At 46.1% G+C, this 22,974-nt stretch overlaps 1 protein-coding gene and 1 pseudogene across 4 annotated transcripts in view; both read left to right on the plus strand.

The window, feature by feature from the left end:
- Window positions 1-22,974, plus strand: part of CCBE1 (collagen and calcium binding EGF domains 1) — a 249,079-nt gene that overhangs the window by 62,276 nt on the left and 163,829 nt on the right. The window lies entirely within an intron of this gene.
- Window positions 15,355-16,845, plus strand: LOC112835157 (tubulin alpha-1B chain pseudogene; annotated as a pseudogene).

The following is a 22,974-nucleotide window of genomic DNA, read 5'->3' on the forward strand; positions in this document are numbered from 1 at the left end:
TGATGGGAAATGAAAAAGGTGTGTGGTTCCTGTTTCTAAGGAGATGCCAGAATAATTCTTTCAGCACCCCGCCCCCGTCACACGAGGTGACTATCGGTGATGATCGTGGACCTCACGGCCGTTCCACCAGTCTTGTCAGTCCCGTGGTGTGGCACCTTGGGCTCCGGCTGCACGCTAGAATCACCTGGGAGCTTTCAGGAACGCTGATGCTTGGGCTCCAGTCCCAAAGGTCCTCATGTGATTAGTCTGGGGTGAAACTGGACAGCTGAATTTGCACGGCCGAGTTTGAGGATCAGCGGCTTCACGTCCGCCCAGAGAGGCAGACAAGACAGGTGCTGTTAAGACTCTCACTCAGCACATGTGAAAGCTAAAGCCCAGGGTGAGGTACCGACCTGCCCGACATTACCCATTTCGTGGCAGAGTTAGGCTGGAAAACAAACCCTTCTAGCCAAGTGGACTTTCAAATTAAATTTGGCAATTCATTTATCACACTGTGGCCATTGTGTGAAATTCTTTGGTTATTACATTAAAAATCCGTTTCTGGGAAATGTAATGCAACTCGTTTAACCCTGGACTCCCTCCAACCTTAATGGACCAAGCTTCTGGTGCCAGGCAGGGGGAGGATGAAGGCGACCAGGCCCTTGGAAGAGCCAGGACTCTGAAGGAAGGGATTTGGCATCGAGCCTCTGAGGGAGTTTCACAAGAGATGAGCTCCAGCCAAGATGGCACTACCTCCTTCTAGCCCGGGGGTCCTGTTTCCTCCCTGAGGAGCCATAATCCCAAAGAAGGGAAAGGGGCAGCTCTTCTTCCCTTTGTCATGTTCTTAATGTCTAGACTTGAAACGGATCCAACTTTGCACATGTTTTAGATAATGCTGCTTAACCTACAATCCCTTACTTCAGAGTCTGTGTCAACCACATGTGGGGTTTCCCATAAATCCTCTTGCTTCACCATTTCTCAGGGTCTCCACTGGCTCACCTCCTGTCTTTTCCCCATTTTTGCCAACTTTGCATTTAAGACCAGAATCCTCAAACCTGTCATCTCAATGTCCCTCCCTCCTCCTCCGTTCAATACCACGAGCTCCGCTGACCCCAGAGCAGCCCCCACTCGTTTGCCAAGGCTGCCCACATTGTCTAGCTCCGGAGGGTTCTAGGGAGCTTGTCTCTCACTGGCCCTCATGAGGGTCCTTGGGTTGGGAGGGAGGCAGCAGTGGTGTGCTAGCCAGGAGGCGGCCAGGCCACCCGTTCGTGTGACGTCTGCCTTGTTGGATCACAGCAAGGCTTGGCCGGCTTTGGCCCCCGTGACTTCCTTAGAATTTCCTCTTGGTCCCGATATGGCCATGGTGGTGGTTCTTTGTAAGTAAGCTTTTATCACTAAAGTCCCCTTAGAAAGCCTCGCCTTCTTGTAAAGAAGCTAGCTTGCTTTCATTTTTTGTTGTTGTTGTTCCTTTTCCTCCTTTTCATATATTGAATGCTTACAGTGTGCACGGTTTTAACTATGCTGACAAAACAAAGCTCCTGTGTGGATCTTGCCTTCTAAGGTGGTATCTGAGGCGGGGGAGGACATCTATTCAACACCTTCTTTGTGCCAAGAATAATCTACTTCACAGAACAAACAGTAGGTTAAATAAATATGCTAAATATTGTATCTATAAAGAATAGAACAGTTCCCGTTTTAGTCTGTGCTCACAACCTAGTTAGGAAATAAAATTATAGTTTGATACAGTCCAGGTGTAGAGCAAGGGCAATGAAAAGACATGGAAGAGGGGATCAGTTTTTTTTTTTTTTTCCTGATGGTTGATCTGCTTGACCAGTTGCAGATGACATCGGAAATGACCCTCGAACAAGGAATAGCATCTGAGAAGTGGACAGAGAGAAGGAACTGGGTAGGCCACAGTGTGGAGCATGGGTGAGCATGGTGTTAGGAACAAGAACAGGGGATTCTGGGAATAAAACTGGAAGTAAATCTTTGAACAGCCTTACAGATCCTAAGGGATGACCCTGAAGATAATCGGAAATCGCGTCCGGTTTTACAGCTCAGTGGTTGACCCCAGTAGAGCTTTGTGTTCAGCAAGTGGTCACTTTGGTAGTGTAGTGTGGAGGACGTACACAGGGGAGACTGGTTCGGACTGTGAACTGTGGGTCGTCGTCTCATCAAGACCGGATGTGTTCCGGTGTCCATCCTAGGTAGGGCAGGTGAAGCAGAGGGCAGGAGGCAAGACCGGACACATGGTTGTCGGACGTTTGTAATTGCATGTGCTGAGTGAGGAAAGGAAGGAGTCACTGGAGGCCTGGGTTTCTGACTGGGACATCTGGATGTGCCATTCAGTAAGAACAGAAATATGCTAAAGTTTTGATTTGGACACGTTTCTCACATGTTAACATTTGTTCTGAAATCAACCCTGAGATGTGTAGGTGGGGTGGGTAATGTCACTTGGTTTCATATCAAGTTAATGGAAGTCAGGAAAACTGTCATCAGCTCAACTTTTGGACTGTGACCACAGAGGCCAACAAAGCCTTGAGAAAGACTGCATGAGCCAAAGAAATGGAAACTCCAACCTTGGCTTGAAGGAAGTGAGCTACAATCCCAGCGTCCAGACTTCCAGTATTGAGAAACTGGTAACCTGTACTTAACGCTGGGGATGTGGGCTGTGAGGCCATTCCTTCTGGACTGGGGTTGACGTAACAACCATAACATGGGATGCTGAGAAAAATTGCCCCAGCTCTCTGCTGCTCCAGATTGTGGCCAATATGCAAACCCAGCCAGCTGAAAAATATCCCCCAAATCTAGTGTGGAAGGAAGCTTAAATTTGGGAAGGCATGATTGTTTCTTTAGTGGATTAAGTGTGTTTTAAGTAAGAACTAAGTAAATCAAACACATTCTTTTTTGGTTAAAGACCAGTCTGTGTACATTTGTTATTTTAAGTATTGGTGGCATTTAAAATTATAAAAATGTTGCCCAGGACAGAAAAATATTCTTATGCTTATACTTAAAATAGGTAATTGAGTAAAAGGTTTAGACTTATGTTAACAAGTATGGGATACATGAGAGACATTAATAACTGATTATATTGAGATTTTAAGTTAAAACATTCAGAGCATAATTTGTGAACTCCCTCTTAATTGTTAAAAGATGCTTATATAGATCTGTAGGGGGAATTTTTTTTTTTTTTTTGAGAGAGGAAGAGAGCTAGAGCAGGAGAGAGTTGGGGGCAGGGGAAGGCCAGAGGGACAGGGAGAATATTAAGCAGACTCCCTGCCCAGCTCAGAGCCCGACATGGGGCTCGATCTCACAAGCCTGAGATCACGACCTGAGATGAAATCAAGAGTCGGACTCTTAACCGGCTGAGCCACCCAGGCGCCCCTGGAACTTTAATTCTTAAGGCGGGATTTGGATTTGTAGACCTGAATACACTGAATATTAACTTTTAAAGTAACAAATTCAGAAGTAACTTTTGAACTTTTAAGTGTTACAGAAACCACTCTGGAGAATATGAAAGAATACGTGCATTACAGTTTGTGTAGTGACCCTGTGGGTGGTGACAAATGACAACCGTGCCCTGCTGGGCACCGTGTGGTTATCTGTATACATGTGCGGCCCCCGGTCTTTGGGTCTTTGCTCCTGTCACTTCCCCAGAGGTGCAGGTCTTTGCCCTGCCCACCCCCGCCCCTTCAGGCCCTTGTCAGGGAGCTTCCTTTAGGTCTGTCTGCTCTGACTTCCCTTAGGGCTTTAAGGTCCATACCGTGTAATTTCACTTAATTATATGCCCTCTCGTCAGTCTCAAATTCTTTCAGTGTAAGGTCTTGTCTTCCCAACCGGAGCGGGAATTACTTTTTTATTCCTCCCATCATACCTCCAACCAGCCATCTAATAGGTTTTTTAAATGCATGCGGAAGAAAAGCCCACCTGGGTTTGAGTTCTTTTCCCCCCAAACCGTGGTCATGTATGCAGGGAAATCACGGGAGGTGCATTTTCAGAATCCTTTACATCTGTGGTTCCTACAGCACCCGGGAGAAGGCTTCAGAATACTGGGGTTCCCATCTGGGCTCCATTACTTGTTAGCTCTGTGAACTTGGCTAATTTATTTGGGCATTCCAAGCCTCAGTTTCTGCAGCCCCTTAGCCCAGCGCCTGCCAAATAATAGAGCTCCATAAATATTCATTGTTATTGTTGCTGCTGCGTTTTCGGGAAGAAGGGAATGGTGCCCCTTCCAGCTAGACCTCTTCCCTGCCTCTGACCAGGCGGCCAGAGAGGAGGGGGAGCAGCGGGGGCAGCCCTTGTCCCCTCTCTCACAGCCTTGGGCTTGCTGTGGCCTGTCGGGCTGCCCTGGAGAAGGCAGGAGGAAGGTTCAGGTTCTCTCTGGAACACCTTATTCTAAGATGCCAACACAGTGCCGGACGGAGGGAGGGTTCGGTGTAGTTTGAAAATCCATTGCTTTTGCCAGAGGATTAACTAAGATCTTTATTTGACACTTGATCTCTGCCCCGATCACTCGTACTCAAAGGCGAGTGAAACTTACTAAGAAACCATCCTTTAGGTCCACACTGTAGATTTTCTGCTTTGACCTGCGAATTCCAGGAACTCTTAGCAGGGGACTCCACTGGCTCAGGGGTATGATCAGCAAAGCCCCAGCAGTCCGTCACACCTGAGCCAGGCTCAGAAGTGTGCAGACTGAATAGCTTTCAGTCAGCAAAGTAGGTAGATCTTGCCCTGCTCCTAAGACTTTTTAGACCTCTGTCTTCTCAGTGACTATATGCTTGAATCAGCATATGCTTCAGCCTGGGCTTTATGCTTAAGCCTCAGGCTCACTTTTGAAGCCTTTAGTTTAATATCATGCATGCCATTTTTCTGCCCTCAGAGAAATGCTTTTTGACAGCTCTCTGCTTTGCCCAAGCGTGGGGGTGTCCTAAAAAGCATTTTGAATTTTTTCTGCTTTCTGAAAAGCTCGCGTTTACTGTGCTTTTCCTTCTGAGCTGTGCTCAGAGGGGCCGGGAGAGGAGCCTCCCACAAGCAGGTGCTGTGGGAGTCCTTTCCCGTGTTATCACTCTAGTCCTCAGGGGCACGCTTGCCAGCTCTCTGCTGGGAGGGAGTGTTGATGCTGAGGACACCAGCTGAGTGACACCTGATAACTGACAAAGACCTGCATTGATGGCGGGGCTCCCCCGTGAGACTACATTGTTCTCACGTTGGGAGAGCCAGAGCCAGCTGTGACATCAGCCAGTTGATGTCTCCGTAACTTCCAGGTGCATGGACCTTCCAACTCGTTGAAAACAAGCCTGCTGTTGCAGATGCTGTCACTTCCTCCTCTTTGTGCTAAAGCATGAGACCTACACAGTAAAAGCAATTCAGAAAGGCGAGTCAATCTGATTCAAAGGATATTGGCTTGGGGACATCTCGTAAGGTCATTGTTGTGCTTAAAACAGGCCCTTTGGGTTGTGCCTGTGTTGAGCACTTGTCCCTGTGCTGTTAGCAGCTCAGGAATCTCCCCAGGGACTTTGGTAGGGGGGGAGAAGAGCTGTATGCTGAAATTCACTTTTCTAGCTGGCTCTGCAGAGAGAACGAGCCTTGTCACCTTTGGTCTCTGAGGCTCAGCCCAGCTCATGTATCCACCTAGGGGTTGGTGGGGTTATTTTCTGAGCCAGCTCTGGAGCCCTCTAGGGAAATGGCTGCAGGCGCCAATGCTGCTTTTCCTGTTCGAAGGCAGGTCAGACAAGTGCGGTTATGTAATGTGCAGGAAACAAAAGCCCGTCTGAGAATGAACACGGACAATCCGGTTAAAGTGCAGTATGTGCCAATTCTGGGGGATTCCACAATCTTTTATTCTGAATTTTATCACATGTTGCTCGAGGATAAGATTTCCTATGGCCAGAGTCTAGGAATCCTTTCTGTTCTAGTGGTATCTTGGTCTGTAACATGATTACAGGGTGGCTTTTTGGGAAGAACGGGTGAGGAGGGACGGAGCCTAGAACAATGTTTGATGGTCTTCGCATAAAAAGGTCTGTTTTTAGAAATTACTTTTAAGACATTTACCAAATAACTTAATATATACAAAAAGTATAAAACCTACAGTAAAGGCCCTTCTAACAGGTTAAGATATGAAATATTTCAGTGGTGAACATACCCCTTGGCCACCCCTCCCTGATTTCAGCCCCCTATTCCAGCCACACTGAGCCACGATCCCTATCTTAGTCTGTTATTCCCACATACTCCTTATACTTTGATTACTTATGTATGTATTCCCTAAGTGGCGTCTAGTAGTATTGTTCATGTTATGTTTCATATAAATAGGACTTTTTTCCCCACTTAACATTAGGGGCTATATCCATGTTGACCCAGATAGTTCTAGTTACCCCCATTTCACTTTCCTATGATCTCCCGTTGGAGCAATGTCCCAAAGTCAGAGAAAGAATATTTATTGATGTGGAAATATTTCGTTTGTATTTTCTTGGTAGTAAATGGAAATCTTTCTCTTGTCCAATCCTACTGAAGTATTGTGAATATTGTGCCTACTCCCCATAGCTGGACCATCACCTGTATGGGTGGATTGGTGTAGCTTATGTTTTGGAGAATTTACACTTTAGCAATATTTTGTATTAGGAGAGGTGTAGACCCTTTCAGAAAAAGCCTTTTCAAATCTACTTAATCAAATCTGAGCACATGAAGAATGGACTGGAGGAGGGTGCAACTGGATAGGGAGTAAAGATAATTGTATGGTAAATTAGGCCAGGAAGGATGATAATCCTTGACTACACATGGTGACAGGGATTGAGAGACCTATAAAGATCTGAGAACTAGTAAGAGGCTGGAACCTGAAGTACTTGGTAGACCAGATGTGGAGGAGATGAGAATGATTTCTGTCTGGCTTTGGTCCATTAGGTGAATAATGGAACCATTCTCTAGCACATGGGATTCCTAAGAAACAGCCATTTTCAGGACACTTGGGTGGCTCAGTCATTAAGTATCTGCCTTTGGCTCAGATCATGATCCCGGGGTCCTGGCATCGAGCCCTGCATCAGGCTCCCTGCTCCGCGGGAAGCCTGCTTCTCCCTCTCCCACTCCCCCTGCTTGTGTGTTCTCTCTCTCTCTCTCTCTCTCTCTCTCTCTCTCTCTCTCTCAAATAAGTAAAATATTAAAAAAAAACTTTTTAGTGGCAATGAGGTTGGATAACAATGATTGATTATTTTTGGACTTGTTGAATTTGAGCTGCTTGCAACATATGAGCGAGATAACCAGTAAGCAGTTATATATATGAGTCTGGGAACAAGAGAGAGATGTGAGCTGGGGATAGACTTCTGGGAATCACTGGCAAGTGAATGGTGGATGAAGCCACAGAAGTAGCTGAGACTCCAGGATGGAGTGTGTATGATGGGAAGGGAAAACGGCTGAAGACCAAACCCATCAGAACACGAAGAGGAGCCTGCAAAGCAGTGTGGAAGATAGAGGCCTAAAAAAAAAGGAGGGAGAAAAGTGGTGTCCTGAGGACGGGTGGAGGAGTTTCAAGGAAGAGGAGTTGGTCAGCAGATCAGAGGTGACAGCAAAGTAAAGTTGGGCAAGAACTCAAAGAAGTCCGTTGGATATAGCATCAAAGAGGACCTTGGTAATCCTCGGGAGGGCTGTGTCAGTGGAAGGGTAAGGGCGGGGACCAGATGATGAATCAGCAAAGACTGGGTAATGAGATAAAGGAGACAACAAAGAGATGTTGAAATACTGTTTCAGGAGGTTGGGTTGGGCCGGAGAGACACAGATGGCAGCAAGAGAATAACAGTAGGATTGAGGAGACTTGTTTTGAACACAGGAGAGGCATGAACATGTTTATATGCCAAAGGGAAAGACCCAGTGTAGAGGGAAGACTTGAGAGAGGAGGTAATTGACGAATAAGGAAGAATGGAATCCGAAACAAAAGGGGAAGGATCAACCTTGGGTAAGAGACAAGATTTATATCCCACTGAGGAAGAATGGCAAAGGAAGAGACTGGGCGGGGAGGGGGATAAATTCGTAACTGGGAGGCTGGGAAGTTGAGGATGTTTCTACTGCTTTACCTCTGCAGATACCTTTGCTTCACCACCACCGATCCGGAGGAACTTCTCACCGTCTCACACGAGTCATTTAGCATTCCTCAAGAGCTGCACGGTCCAACGTAGCAGCCACTAGCCACCTGTGGCTATTTAAACTTACCTTTAAAATTTTTAATTTAGTTCCGAAATACACTAGCCACATTTCAAAGACGCGCTAACCACATAGCGGCCACCATATTGAGCATCAGAGCTGTAGAATATGTCCAACATTGCAGAAAGTTCTTTTAGCCAGTGCTGGACTGGAGTCCTCCCTGAAAATTCCGCCACTAAAACCCAAGCCTGGCCGGCTGTGTTAGACCGTCATTCTCTGAGCTCCTCGGTTAGGGTATTGATACCTGTTCAGCTCGGTGTCAACTATTTAAAAGGCAATTCAACAATATATAAAACTTTATATTCCAGTAGCTAGATCAGTGTATGGTTCACAAAGAATGGTGGATAAATGGCCATTGAAAATTCAAATGAACAAACTGAAGAGTGAATGAATGGGTATATCAGCCTTAAGTCTTTGGGCCTTAAGACAGTGAAGTTTGGGGTTCTGTAGGGATTTGGTGTTCATTCACGATAAACACCTTATTTTATTAAAGCTCCAATTGCAATGCTCACAGGCCAGGTGTCAAAGTATTTCAGAAATCCTTAACTTCCTTGAGTAGTTGACAAATTTTACCTTCAAAGACCCTTCTCCAGATTATTCCTTTGCTGATATAAAATCGGGTCGTCGTCTTACGCTTCTCCTGGCAGTAGGCAGTAAAGACCGAGGGCAGCTCTTCTCCTTCGAAATGCGAAGATAGTATTTAGTAGGATGAACACTAAATCCTTTTATCTGCCATTAACACCTTGGCCAAAGTTTGTTATATAATCTGTTCGGTGCGAGCCAGAAGTAGGGCTCTTGGGGATCTGGAACATAGGAAAATTCATTGTAGTGTTGACCTATAAGGAGTCAAAACCCGGAAAAAGAGTTTTGTAAATAACATTAATGCTTATTGAGTACTTTGTAGGTCAAACACCGTACTGAGTAGCTTGTTGCGTTTTTAATTTTTAATACAAGCCCCACACACATATGCTTTTATTATCCCCCGTTTGTATATGGTAAGCCAACAACCTGAGATTTGAAGAGATTAATAGCATTGTTAGTGTCACACAGTAAGTGGTTAGAATTTGAATTTAGGTAGGTTCCAGAACCTGTGTTTAACCAGTGTGCTGTATTAGCTCCCAAGCCCCAGTGTGGTGCTATAGGATGAAAGGAGTCTGTCAAGGACAGCTGAAGGGCATGGAGGGAGGGCAGCGAAAGAAACAAGAATGAATGCTGAAATCCAGCTATGCAATCCTTTTTTTGCTTCGGATGGTCTATAGGACTGTAGCAATCATGCTTCCATTTTATCCTTGTAGGCCATCACCAACTACTAGGGGAGTTGTGCCCTATAGTTCATTGTATATCAGTTTGAAATTTGGGATGATTCTGCCGTTGGAACGATATCCTAAATGGTGGTAGGTCTCCAGTATAGCAATTTGCATCCATGTAAGTAATTCATCCTTTTTGGTTCGCAGACTATCAGACTCTGAACATTAAGAGGAGGATCTTCATGGTACCCACAAGCTCATGAACCAGCATCTACCCTGCTGATTGGTACATGCTTATCTATAAACGCCAGCCAAAACCACACAAAATTAGAGGACCAAATCCACAATTGCAAAAATACTAACATTACCTGATGTACTGGACAGGATTTTTGGATTAAACTAGGATTAAACTCTTTTCAAGAGTACCATTTTTCCCCTTTATCAGTCTAATGCATGAGTGTGCTTATGGGTTTTCATTTAGAGTGTGGGCGTGCATTGGAAAAAGGCTTCTCTGAGTAGCTAGTAAAATGTAAAGTGAGAGAACCTGCATTTGTGTTTATCAATGTAAGGTCAACCCATTTTGGTTAAGAAAGCAGTTACAGTCAAAGTCAGATTTCTTGGATAAAAAGACTTCGCTGGGTTCCCTTTTCATTTTAAAATAGCCGGAGTGACAAAAGATCCAAACTGAAATACAGCCTCCAGAGAGGATTCTTGATGCGTTTCTTGACACCCCTCTGAGGTTGGTGTATGTCCCCCAGTGGCCAGTGGGAGATGCTTGATTTACAGATGCTCAGCTGGCTCCGAGATAGGGCCCAAAGATGGCAGGGGTTCCCGCAGGGACATTATCTTTGAAGACAAGAAGTGCTGTTTATGACTTGTTTTGAAGACCGTTTGTAATGGGATGTCATAACAGACTTGCTAAGTATGTAGATAATTAAAGTTTGATTTATAAACAAAAAGGCACATAGGAAGTCAGCATTTCACGCATGCATTTTGTGGTTTGCTGTGTGGACATTTTCTTCTTCAAGGATGCCTTTCCCTGAAAGGGTCACTGTGTCCCTGTCTGTCACATCTGATGAATTACGTCCCAAGGAACTGAACAATTTGGGGGGAGTTTGAATGCCTTTAGATCTGTCGTGGAGCATGCAAACGACATGTGAGTGTGATCCCTGCCCTCTGAGAGCTCCACAAAGCATTTTTTCCTGAAACAGTTCACAGTTAAGGATTAAGTTTGTATTACTGAGAAAACTGTATTTGTCAGACTCTGAGTCTGGGGTGGATTGGAGTTGATCCCAAAGCACAGCAGGAGCCGAGATCATCACAGTGGTTTGGGATGGGTAACATGCTTCAGGCAGGAAGCTATGGCTGAGAAGTTCATTCAGATTCGTATCCCAAGCCCAGTTTCCTGGGGCCTGGCCTGAGCAGTGTTCAAGTGGAGCAGGTCAATTCCTTCACCTTTTCCCATGGAAATTGCCAGGAGGAAAACAGGTTATTAGAGGCTGCCTCATCAGGAGGTTGTCCCCGGGGGCTCTGGGGCAGTTGAGCCCTCCCCTGGCTTTCCCTGTCTGATGTCTGTAACTCAGTCTGGGGTCTCCTGGGAGCGGGTGGTCTGGTGCTTCATCTACCTGAGATCTTTTCACTGGAATGAGTGGGGGGGGGGGAGTACCTGCCTGAAGAGGCTCCGTGTCCTTTTTAGGTCTCTGGTTTCCCAGTAAGGTCTTAGCGCACGAGAGGCAGTCAGGGAACATCTACTGGGTGATGATCCCAGTGGTTGCAAATGGGGGTGCTGAGGAGCTGGCCAGAGTACGTGGTTTCCTCTGCGTAGAGCTGCCTCCCTCTGCCACCCTCTCAGCATCCACCTGGATCACCTGGGTTTTTTGTGGGTTTTTTTGGCCCTTCAAGGCTTAGTTCAAGTGTTGCTTCCTCTGTGAGGCCCTTCTTGTCTTTTCCCAGCAGTGAGGAGCATTCCTTAGACCTGTGCTAGATACAGCCCAGTTCACGCCTTGTTCCAGCCTCTGATTGTTCTTTTTAAGGTGTCCTCTTTGTTATGGCTCCTCAGTGCCTGGCCCAGTAACTGGCTTTCAGCAAACGAAGCAATGGTCAGGCTTCATTGTTCTTGTGTTTTAAGTTTTTCTGGTATTTTTAAAAACCGAGCTATCATTGACCTACAGCATATTTAAGATCTGCACCATGATTCAATATTTGTATGTATTGCGAAGTGATCACCAGAGTGAGTCTAGTTAACACCTATCGCCATAAAGAATTTTTTTCTTGATAAGAACTCTTAAGATCTACTCCCTTAGCAACTTTCATATATGCAGTGCAGTATTAACTAGAGGTGCCATGCTGGACATTACATCGCCAGGACTTATAACTGGAAGTTTGTACCTGTTGACCCCCTTCACCCGTTTCTCTTACCCCATCCCTCAGGGAACCACCAGTCTGCTCTTTGTATCTGTGAGCATAGTATGTGTGTTTAAGCGTCCAAATATAGGCTTTATCATTTTTAAAGAATTTCTCTTATCTGTAGCATGTTCCAGAAGAGGTCTTATCAAAAAGACAAAAGCTCACATTGCTGCCAAACAACTCCTCTTTGTCTGTTTCTACTCCCTTTGCCTCACAGTGGACAGCATCCCTGCTGGGCAGGTCCACCAGCCCCACCATTGCCGGTGAGGCTCCCCGAGTGGACACTTTGTCTGGTATTTGCAATCAGGCCAGAACACATTTTTCCCCAGGCACGGCTTTCATCCTCCGCGATGAACGCAGGGTTGGTGGCGGTGAAAGCGGAGACGGAGCTCACATCTCCAGTTTGAGGCAGGTCTGCTCCTGCCAGGATCTGTGCTGGTCACTGGATATAGGACACAAGGGTCTTGTCCCCGGACTGGCCTTATCCATCATCTTAGCAGTAGCTGACAGAAACTAAGTATGTTTGGAAAGGCTTGCAGTAGATCTTAAAAACACACTCATTACTAAGCTGACAAAACTAGGCAGGACACAGTGCGGCATTTAAGAATCCGGGGTTCTGGTCTAGTGCATATCAAAATTACCACTATGAATAGTAGTTCAAATTGGCCATGGATGCAAATACCTATTGAAGCAATCATAAATAGTGGAAACTGTTTATTTACTACTCGTCACCTCTCTGTTTAGCATTTTTTTTTCCTGTTATAAAAGTAGATGAGGAATTCACATTCCTTTTAAATACAGGTGACTGGGGTTAGGTGCTTAGAAGTGTCCGTTTGTATCAAGGGAGTCGTGAAATGTACTGATTGTCTTACACCTGTCTGGTAGAGGGGACTGTCAGAAAGTCAGGTTGAGACCGTCTTTTTACTTGATGAGTGTCTGTTTTGCGTGCCCTCGGACGTTGCCCCCGCTCTAGGAAGAGGACTCGCGGCCTCCTGGCTGGTGGTGCCATGCTCTGTCCGGTGACTCTTTGGCCTTGTATGGCTCTGTAGCACTGAACCTCTTCAGGTGAGGAGAGGCCCCACTCGGATACGTTTTTGGTTTCTTCTGCCAACTTTCTCCATTGGATTCTTCCTCGTTGGCCTGCCTGAGGTAAGATGAAGTCCCAGAGGAATAGAAGAAGAGACTTCCCCCCCCGCCACTTTCAACTGTAAAAAAGTGATAAGGTCAATGTTTCCATATACTGAGGATCAGGCTTTCCACACCAACCATTTTAAGAGATTGTGTGCAAGTGGGAGGGTCGGGGAGAGGGGCAGGGGTGGGTGGAGAGAGAGAATCCTCCAGCAGACTTCCCGCTGAGCGCAGAGCCTGACTCGGGGCTCAGTCCCACAACCCTTAGATCATGACCTGAGCCAAAATCAAGAGTCGGACACTGAGCCACCCAGGTGCCCCGACTCCATGTTATAACAGCCCTATGGAGTAATCCCTGTTTGGATGTGGAGTCTGAGGCACAGAGTGGTTGAGTACCTTTCAGCCTGAGGAAGTCCAAATAGAAGTTTCACTGTCTACCTCAGGCTGCAGGTGTTACCTCGATCCTCTTTATAATGTCTGAGCTGCTTTTTATTTTTTTAATCTGGTGACTTGCTCAGTCTCCAGTATGTTAACAAGGACAAAGAGGGTCTCTTTCTCCTAAGATAAAATTGGTGTTTCTTTATAAAAGATAAGGGGGCGTGTTTTCTGGGGTAAGCGGGGGAAAAAAGAACAGCCACTTTGTGTTAGGAGGGGGGTGCTAACTTCGCTTTGTGTTCTTGTTAGATTTAACAACGTAGGAACATATAATTAGTAGATAATTCCGTAATTAAAGATGAGCATAAACTTGAAAATGACCCAGAATGTGAAAGGTTTTGAAGTCAGGAGCTGTGCTCCTTGGAGAAAGCCAAAGATTACATTTAAATCAGATGTTTTATGGAGAGATGAGCCGTCCTTATCTCTAAAGGCCACATCCTGCCTCTTCACAGCCGTAGAAAAAAATTGTTTTAGAAATAATAATAAAAACCTTATTTACAGAAACCTTTCGGCCAAGGACCCAAAGGGCCTAGCTGACATTAACTGATGATTCCTTGCAGCATTTAGCATCTCCCATTTCTTCAGCTTCTTTAAAGAAGAGTTTCAAACCCCAGGGACTAAATTCTGTGCCCTGATACTTGAGGCTATAGGAGTCATGGCTGCCGTGGTTATTCCAGGATCTTCTGAGTGACTGGTCAGCATTTGGCTCTGGTGCACACACACTCTGGAATTTTCTCAAGGATCATTTAAAATGGAATGTGTCAAAATAGCAAATAAATTGAGGTATTGTGTACCTGGGAGCATGTGAGCACAATTCAAGCGATATCATTAGTTCCCACAACAACAGGGTAGGTATTATTTCACTTGATGGCTCAAGACCATAAGACACACAGGTTCAGCAAGTTGTCCAGGGAAACAGCCTGTAAATGTGAAGCTAGGTTTTGCTCTCAAGTCTATCTGACTTCAAACTTGTGCTTTTTACCATTTGGCTGCATGGTCTCTCCTTTCGTCAGACCCCGTGTTCTGAGTTGGGTTTGGAAACTGACCATCATATAATCCCCCTCACCATGGTCTTTAGGGTCCTATAGATATTGGGCAAGATAATTTATGGCCCACCATTCCTAGGTCCTCTGGGTTTACCCCCTCACTCAGGCCTGGCTTCTCTGTGGAATCCCCCTTTCCCTTCTGTCCCTGTCACTCTTCCAAGTCCTGCTCATGCTTCAAGGTTCCCCGAAGCCTTTCGTGGTTATTCAGGCTTACTGTGATCACTCCTCCTCGAGATTTCTCCCCACTTCGAACTCAGGAATTTCTGTCTGCTCTGCCTTGTCCAACATACATTCCCTTTCTGTGTTTCCTATTTTCATAGGGTGGCGTTTTCCTACGAGGTCACGGTCAATGGGAAAATCTGTTTATCCAGAGGGTTTATATTGAATTTGTACTCTGTGCGTAAACATTAGGGATATGAATGAAAAATGAGGAAGTCAGTGCTTTGACCCTTTAGCGATAATCTTGATGGAAGAAGGAAGAAATGAAGGATCACGTGAAGATAGTAATGCTTGTAACCTTGCGGTCTCTCTTGACATGTTTGTCCAAAGGTAAAAGTGGAATAAGACAGATGTAAGAAAGTCATGAAAAATTTCAGCTCGTTTTGCTACTCCAGCCCCTTGGCCCTCCTGTCGTCCCCCCGCCCAAAGAATGATCCTGGTAGAAGATCTTGTACTTTGGGCCCCATGACACCTATCTGTGGTGTTTAGTCAAGGACAGCAGGTAGAATTCGGTTGTAATAACAAGTGGTCTCATAAATATCAAGCACTCCTGTGGCTTGCAGTGGATCCTTTTTCGATATTTCTCCCATTTTGTTGTATTAGGTCTAGTCTTAAAATGTTTCAAATTTCTTCTCCCCCGGACTCCTTGGTAGTCTGTCAGCGGGAAGACCTTGTCGCCGTCCCCTCGCCTCTTCCCGCCCCCGAGGAACCCTATAAGTTGCAGTCATGCATGAGTGCATCTCCATCCACGTGGGCCAGGCTGGTGTCCAGATCGGCAATGCCTGCTGGGAGCTCTATTGCCTGGAACACGGCATCCAGCCCAATGGCCCGATGCCAAGTGACAAGACCATCAGGGGAGGAGATGACTCCTTCAACACCTTCTTCAGTGAGACGGGCGCCGGCAAGCATGTGCCCAGGGCCGTGTTTGTAGACCTGGAACCCACGGTCATTGATGAAGTTCGCACCGGCACCGACCGGCAGCTCTTCCACCCTGAGCAGCTCGTCACCGGCAAGGAGGACGCTGCCAACAACTACGCCCGAGGGCACTACACCATTGGCAAGGAGATCACTGACCTTGTCTTGGACCGCATTCGGAAGCTGGCTGACCAGTGCACAGGTCTTCAGGCCTTCTTGGTTTTCCACAGCTTTGGAGGGGGAACTGGTTCCGGGTTCACCTCCCTGCTGATGGAACGTCTCTCTGTCGATTATGGCAAGAAGTCCAAGCTGGAGTTCGCCATTTACCCAGCCCCCCAGGTTTCCACAGCTGTAGTTGAGCCCTACAACTCCATCCTCACTACCCACACCACCCTGGAGCACTCTGATTGTGCCTTCATGGTAGACGATGAGGCCATCTATGATATCTGCCGTAGAAACCTCGATATTGAACGCCCAACCTACACTAACCTTAACCGCCTTATTAGCCAGATTGTGTCCTCCATCACTGCTTCCCTCCGACTTGTTGGAGCCCTGAATGTCCATTTGACAGAATTCCAGACCAACCTGGTGCCCTATCCCCTCATCCACTTCCCTCTGGCCACCTACGCCCCTGTCGTCTCTGCTGAGGAAGCCTACCATGAACAGCTTTCTGTAGCAGAGATCACCAACGCATACTTTGAGCCGGCCAACCAGATGGTGAAATGTGACCCTCGGCACGGTAAATACATGGCCTGCTGCCTGTTGTACCGTGGCGACGTGGTTCCCAAAGATGTCAGTGCTGCCATTGCCATCATCAAGACCAAGCGCAGCATCCAGTTTGTGGACTGGTGCCCCACTGGCTTCAAAGTGGGCATTAATCACCAGCCTCCCACTATGGTGCCCGGTGGAGACCTGGCCAAGGTGCAGCGGGCCGTGTGCATGCTGAGCAACACCACAGCCATCGCTGAGGCCTGGGCTCGCCTGGACCACAAGTTCGACCTGATGTATGCCAAGCGTGCCTTTGTTCACTGGTATGTGGGGGAGGGCATGGAGGAAGGAGAGTTTTCTGAGGCCCGTGAGGACATGGCTGCCCTGGGGAAGGATTGTGAGGAGGTTGGAGTGGACAGTGCGGAGGGTGAGGGTGAAGAGTATTAAGCTGTCCGCTGCGATTTTACACTCTGTTGTCTTGGGACTGTCCTATCTCTGTTCTGGAAGCTGTCTGCTGTGGCCCTAACTTGTCAATAAAAGTGATGTTTCTGTTTTTAAAAAAAAAAAAAAACAAATTTGTGGATGTTTTTAACTTTCCTGTACAGGCAAGCCAATCAGATGTTGAATTTGCTGATTATTTAAAGATGGGTACAGTTGAAAAGCTCTTTTGGAAGAATTGACAGGGGGGATGAAGGGTGTATGCATGCGGCTGGGGGGGCGGGGGAGAGACACAGTTTCTTCTGAAATTTCAAAAGATTGAATTTAAGTGTCTGGTTTGACAAGAGCAGGATGTCCTGTTCCTCTAATAATATTCTGGGCTCCACATACGTCCTTTGTCCAAGTTTTGCTGTTAGATAGGTAATGAATGCAATTAAAAGAAAACTGAGACGTAGCTAAAATAGGCCTCCGTTTGAAGCTGAGCACAGGCCCCCGTTTCTCTCTCTTGCAGGCGGGGGAAATGGGCTTAGTGAATTACAGGAAGGGAAAATGATTGCACACCTCTCCCTGCCTCCCCTCACCAGGCTCGAGATCTTTTAAGGAATATCAATCCCGAGGCTTGGGGGTGAGGGACGAGGGCGCCAACTGGAGAAATCAGGAGAGGGAGAAACTGCTCTATATAAGAAAAGGGGGGAGCTGTTCAGAGGGGAGAGTCTGTGTGGGGAGGAGTTGGTAACCAGCTGGGAGGGTTGCTGGGGGAAAGAGGGCAGCTAGGGCACAGGGGGGGCTCTGCTAACTGGCAGTTGTAATCCTCTTTGGTCTTCCTGCATATCCTTCGGTGCAACCCACCTCATTCACTTAATGCCTGATGCTTCTTCTGACATACCATAAAACATAATAGCTGGGAGACGGGGGGCTCTTGCTCTCCCTCTGGAATGGCCTGTTTCATTGGGAAACACTATAGCTCTGTGGGGTTAGGGTGAATCTTTGACCTTCAGCAATGAAAGTTGTGCTCTCAAATGATGGAATAAGAACGAACCAGGAGTGACACTGGTGTCTCTTTTAAAACCAACAGGTGTGCAAGGGCATGTGGAAGCCTTTCATGTCTCTGCATCTGTAGATCGCAGACGAGGTGTGTTGCTTACGATAATTTTGCGGACGGGAATGAATACCCCAGTGGTACAGATGAAAAACGTTAAGGCACAGAGCATCACCCACTCGGATCTTAGGAAGAGATGTAACTGACATTGGAAGCCAGATCTAACTCCACACTTTGTGCTGTAGCCACCACGCCCGAAGGCGACAATTCAGTAGTGCCCAGGGATAACCTCGGACTTCCATGAATAAACTACATTTAGTTCACTCTGTTCACTACACTGTAGTGACGAAAATTAAGGAAATGAGCTGCAACAGAAGAGTTATTTCCATTTTAGTCATTATGTAATTCAGCGCCGCTCCTGTTCTCTTCAGGTGTGGTGTAATTATCTTAGTTTTAGATGCCGCTGGGTCCCGAAGTGCATATTTTCTCAAGTACTTAGCAAATGTGTCAGCTCCTAATTTAGTTCTAAATGAGATAATGGCATGAATAGCACCCAGCATGGTGCCTGGCATGTAGTATAATTTATAAACCTTCATAATAAAACTTACGAATCCTCCTTCACCTCCCCCCCACCCCCCCGCCGCCCAGCCCTCATCTGTCCTCGCCTCTTATCTCATCCCTTCTTGCATCCTGGCATCCTCTGTGACTCGGGACTGGTTGCAGGAGGAAGTCCTAGAACTTAAAGGAGAATAGACTGGTTAACAAAGAAGTCATAGTGAAATGTCAAAAGAGGGTCTGACAGCAACTATGACTGGACTCAGGGCCCCAGTCAGTGACACCGGCTTTGAGTTTCTCCATCTTTGATTTCTGCTCACCTCTGCATCTGCTGCTTTCTCAGGCACATTTTGCCGTGTGATGGTGCAACAGCCTCTAGAAAAGTCAGGCTCACCTCCTTGTAGCTTTAGATCTGTCAGAAAGAGGTATTCTTTCTCAGTGGATCCAAGAAAACCATGGAATTGAGCCCTCCCTCCTGGCTCGGGTCGTATGCCCACCAGAGAGCCCGTCCCTGAGGCCAGGGGAATGGAGGACTCTGCTTGGCCAGGTCTGGATTACATTATCCTTGGCTGGGGGCGGAGCCATCCCTACCTCAGCCACATGGGTAAACCATGGGAAGAGTGGTTGTGAAAAGAGAACAGGGGCGCAGAGGTGGTACTGTGGGGAGGTTACCTCAGCAGCCTTTCCAGCCACCACCCAGTATGCCTTCACACACTTCAGAGGCTGGAGGCCTAGAAACCGCGTTCCTTCATGGTTTGCACCTGGGATTCTGGCTGGGAATTAAGTCTTGCTTAGGTCGCTGGTACTCAAGTGAAATGGTTCGGAACTGGGTTAACAGGTAGATAAGCAGCCACTTGGCTGGCTTGGACCGTGTCCGTGGCAATGTGATTGGGCAACTTCAGGATACGGTGGCGTCCCACAGCGGTGGGTGACTCTGTATCACAGCAGAGGCAATGTCCTTCTGTGGGGTGGGGGGCTTTTTCCGACCGCTTGACCTGGAGCCTACTACTCCAGGCTTTGTAAATCACTTAATGCCCAGTATTTAATCCCTTTCTGCTGAGACTAGCTAGTGTGGTTTCTGTGGGTCTTCACTGACCCCTACTTGATAGTGCTGTTACTGGGAGACGGGGGCATGGGTACTGGGCGAGGAGCACGGTGTGTGCCCACCAGGGTCCCTAATCTCCGTTTCCATCCTGCCTTTATGTTTCCTTTCTCCAGTTTCTTCTTTCACTTCTTTCTCTGTTCCCTTCACGTTCAGACTACAAGGTTCCAAACTGCGTTCCTTGAGAGGTTCCAGAATGGGTTCCTTTTCAACAATCTTGAAGAAAAGTGTAGATAGATTATTTCTAAGGTGCTTGAATGAAATCCATGCAGAGATGGAGATGGACTAGCAAGGCTCGTAAAGTCCCTTCTCGGTTTCTATATCTGTGCCCTCCTGGACATTTCTTAATGAAAAACAGTGTTAATGGAAATATCATGGACTTGGAAGTCAGACTTGGGTTCATATCCCCACTCCTCCACTTACTAGTTGTGGGACATTGGGAACCACACTTTGTCTCTGAAGATCAGTTCTCTTGTCTATAAACAGATAGTAATAAGACCACATGGATTTGCTCTAAGGGTCACATAGCATAGTATATATATATAAATGTTTTGCTCCGTGAATGCTCCAGAAAATGCCTCTTTCCTCCTGAAGCCTTATGCTTCCCCACTTGTTCCTTTTCTGACTCCACATGACACTGAATGGTAGTTGGTTATTAATTGAACACTTCTTATGTGCCCTGCCATACTATATGGATTATCTCCTCTAATCTTAACAATTTCATGAGATAGGCACTTTGATGATCCTGAGTTTACAGGTGAGGAAATGCTGTGGGATTATGTAACTTGTCTCTGTTTACACAGCTAGCGAGAGGTCTGAGGTTTAAATCCACCAGTCTGACTCCAGAGCCCAAGCTCATGACCACGGGCTGTACTATTTATTCCTAGCACCATGGCCAACTGGAGACATTAAATGAACTTTAAAGCCTTTAATAACTGGATAAAATGTACTGTTGTTCCTTTTCGAAGATGATTAGCGTATCCAGAATATTTCTTGCCGCATTGGCCTATTTGCATTGGGGCAACCACATGCTCTTTTGTGGCTTACGTTTCTAAGCTTTAACGGGGTGTTGTGTCCTTTTGCTATGGAAGAGGTTTTACCCACGTGAGACTGGGTGGTCTCCTTAAATGTCAAACCCATGGCTTTGTCTCCAGAGGAGTCCCGTTTTAACCAAACGAACAGCACTGCTTCTATTGATGGTTGGCTCCCACTCGAATTTCCAGCATATATGACCGAACAGATGAAAAAGTCTTCTGTGAACCACTGTTGTCTCAATAATATAAAACTAGAGATGCGGTGTGAGCTCTCCACCTGTCAACTGTGAGAATCCGGGCTCAGAGGGGCCATCAGACATAGGAGTTTAGCTTCTGTTGTAAAAACAAATTGTTTGCTACTTAGTAGAGCTTTCTTCCCTTTTGTCATATATTACAGCCAAGAGTGATTTCCTGTCAACTTAGATCTAGCATGTTTCTGAAATATTAGCTAAGACTCTTGAAAATGATGCAGATATTGAAACAAACATTTCAAAAAGGGTCAGCTCCGATAAACGTTTCCATGTACATCTAATTTTTACTGTTTAAACGAGGAAAACAATTACTTGGAGAAATTCTTTTAAAAAGTTTTCTGTCATCGTGATCTGTTCTCCACTGCCCTAGAGTCAGGATCCTGGATCCTGAGTTTGGACCTTCTGCCTGGGCTTCTTTCCCTCCTCCTCCTCCTCTAATGTAAACCACCGAAACGTTTGAAGTTGTACCTTTGAGAACAAGACTTACCTTTCCATTTCCATAAGGGAAGTGATAGGGCAAACAGCCATTATACTCAGCGTTCATTTACCCATTCTTTTGCCATTTATGTAAAAAAAAAAAAAAAAAATCACATGGGGATTTGTTATAGAATTAGGCACCACCATCTCCATGTAGACATTTGTAGGTTTTAATGGGTAACATTTCTAGGAAATCTATAACAATTATATTTACACCTTAATTTCACGTTCTGTTCCCTTAAATTCACTTTTCATTTCCTGAAGGTGGCAGAGCCTGTGGGGAGGGCTGCCCCTGTGGGATCCCACTGATAAGACCTAACTGCCTTCATCTTGGTATTAACATGTATTAGTCCTGCACCTTTTCCAGTACATTTGTTCTCCCTGCCAAAGAACTGATACATTCAGTTGGGAAACTGAATTGTTTTACACTATATTTATATACACATTTGCTTTTCAAACTATTTTTTAATGCTATAAAGTTTGAGAGCTAAGAGTCACCAGTGGCAGGAATTCAAGGCAATACAGGCATGAGAGGGGGAAAGATACTTTTGGTCAAGGGAACTTACCCTAGTTTCTGGAGGAACTCAGGTGGTGATAAAAATATAAAACGTGAGAATTTACAACGAGCAGGCTCAGTGCGAAGCGATTTTTCTTGCTTTGTTATAGTTAATCCTCATAATGAAACGACAAGGTGAGTTCTACAGTTGTTTCCATTTCTCAGATGGGGTAACCGAGGAAAGGAAAAAGGTTATTAAAAGGACAACGAGCTACCACTACACACCTATTAGAATGGCCACAGTCCATCATAGCGACACCACCAGATGCTGGCAGTGGTTGGGGGTACCAGGGGCTCTCCGTCGTTGCTGGGGGGAGGCAAAATGGCATAGCTACTTTGGAGGACAGTTGGGTAGTTTCTTACAAAACTAAACATAACTCTTACTGTGAGATCCCAGCAATCATGCTCCCTGGCCTTTACCCAAAGGACTTGGGGCGGGAGGGGTGGGGGGAGAAGGAAAAAAAAAAAAAACCCTTGCAGATGTTTATAGAAGCTTCATTCATAATTGCCTAAACTTGGAGGTAGCCAAGATGTTCTTCAGTCCGTGAACGGGTAAATAAACTGATATATCCAGACAATGGAATATTGCTCAGTGCTAAAAAGAAATGAACTATCAAGCCATGAGAAAACATCGAGAAACCTTAAATGTATATTACTAAGGAAAGAAGCCAATCTGAAAACGTTACGTACTATGATTCCATCTTTCTGACATTCTGGAAGATGCTAAAACTATGGAGGCAGTAAAAATAGCGCTTGTCTGGGGCGCCTGGGTGGCTCAGTCCGTTAAGCTTCTGACTCTTGGTTTCAGCTCAGGTCATGATCTCAGGGTTGTAGGATGGAGCCCTATGTCAGGCTCTGCGCTCCGGGGGTGGGGGGGGGGAGCGCGTCTGCTTGTTATTCTCTCCCTCTGCCCCTTTCTCCCACTCTAAATATGTATACAGAAAGTATAAAACCTACAGTAAAGGCCCTCTAACGCTCAGGTTAAGGTAAGAAATACTTCAGTAGTGAACATACCCGTTAGTCCCCCCTCCCTGATTTCAGCTCCCTATTCCAGCCACACTGAGCCACGATCCCGGACTTAGTATCTTTCCACATATTCCTTATACTTTGATTGCTTATGTATATATCCCCAAAGTGACGTATTATTTTTCATGTTAAGTTTCATATAAATACTTTTTTTCACTTAACATTAGGGGCTGAACTCATGTTGATCCAGATAGTTGTAGTTACCCCAGTTTCACTGTCCTATGAT

The sequence above is a fragment of the Callorhinus ursinus genome, unplaced genomic scaffold (genome assembly GCF_003265705.2).
Source record: "Callorhinus ursinus isolate GAN/ISIS: 27379988/994484 unplaced genomic scaffold, GSC_fseal_2.0 scaffold11, whole genome shotgun sequence".
Lineage (NCBI taxonomy): Eukaryota > Metazoa > Chordata > Mammalia > Carnivora > Otariidae > Callorhinus > Callorhinus ursinus.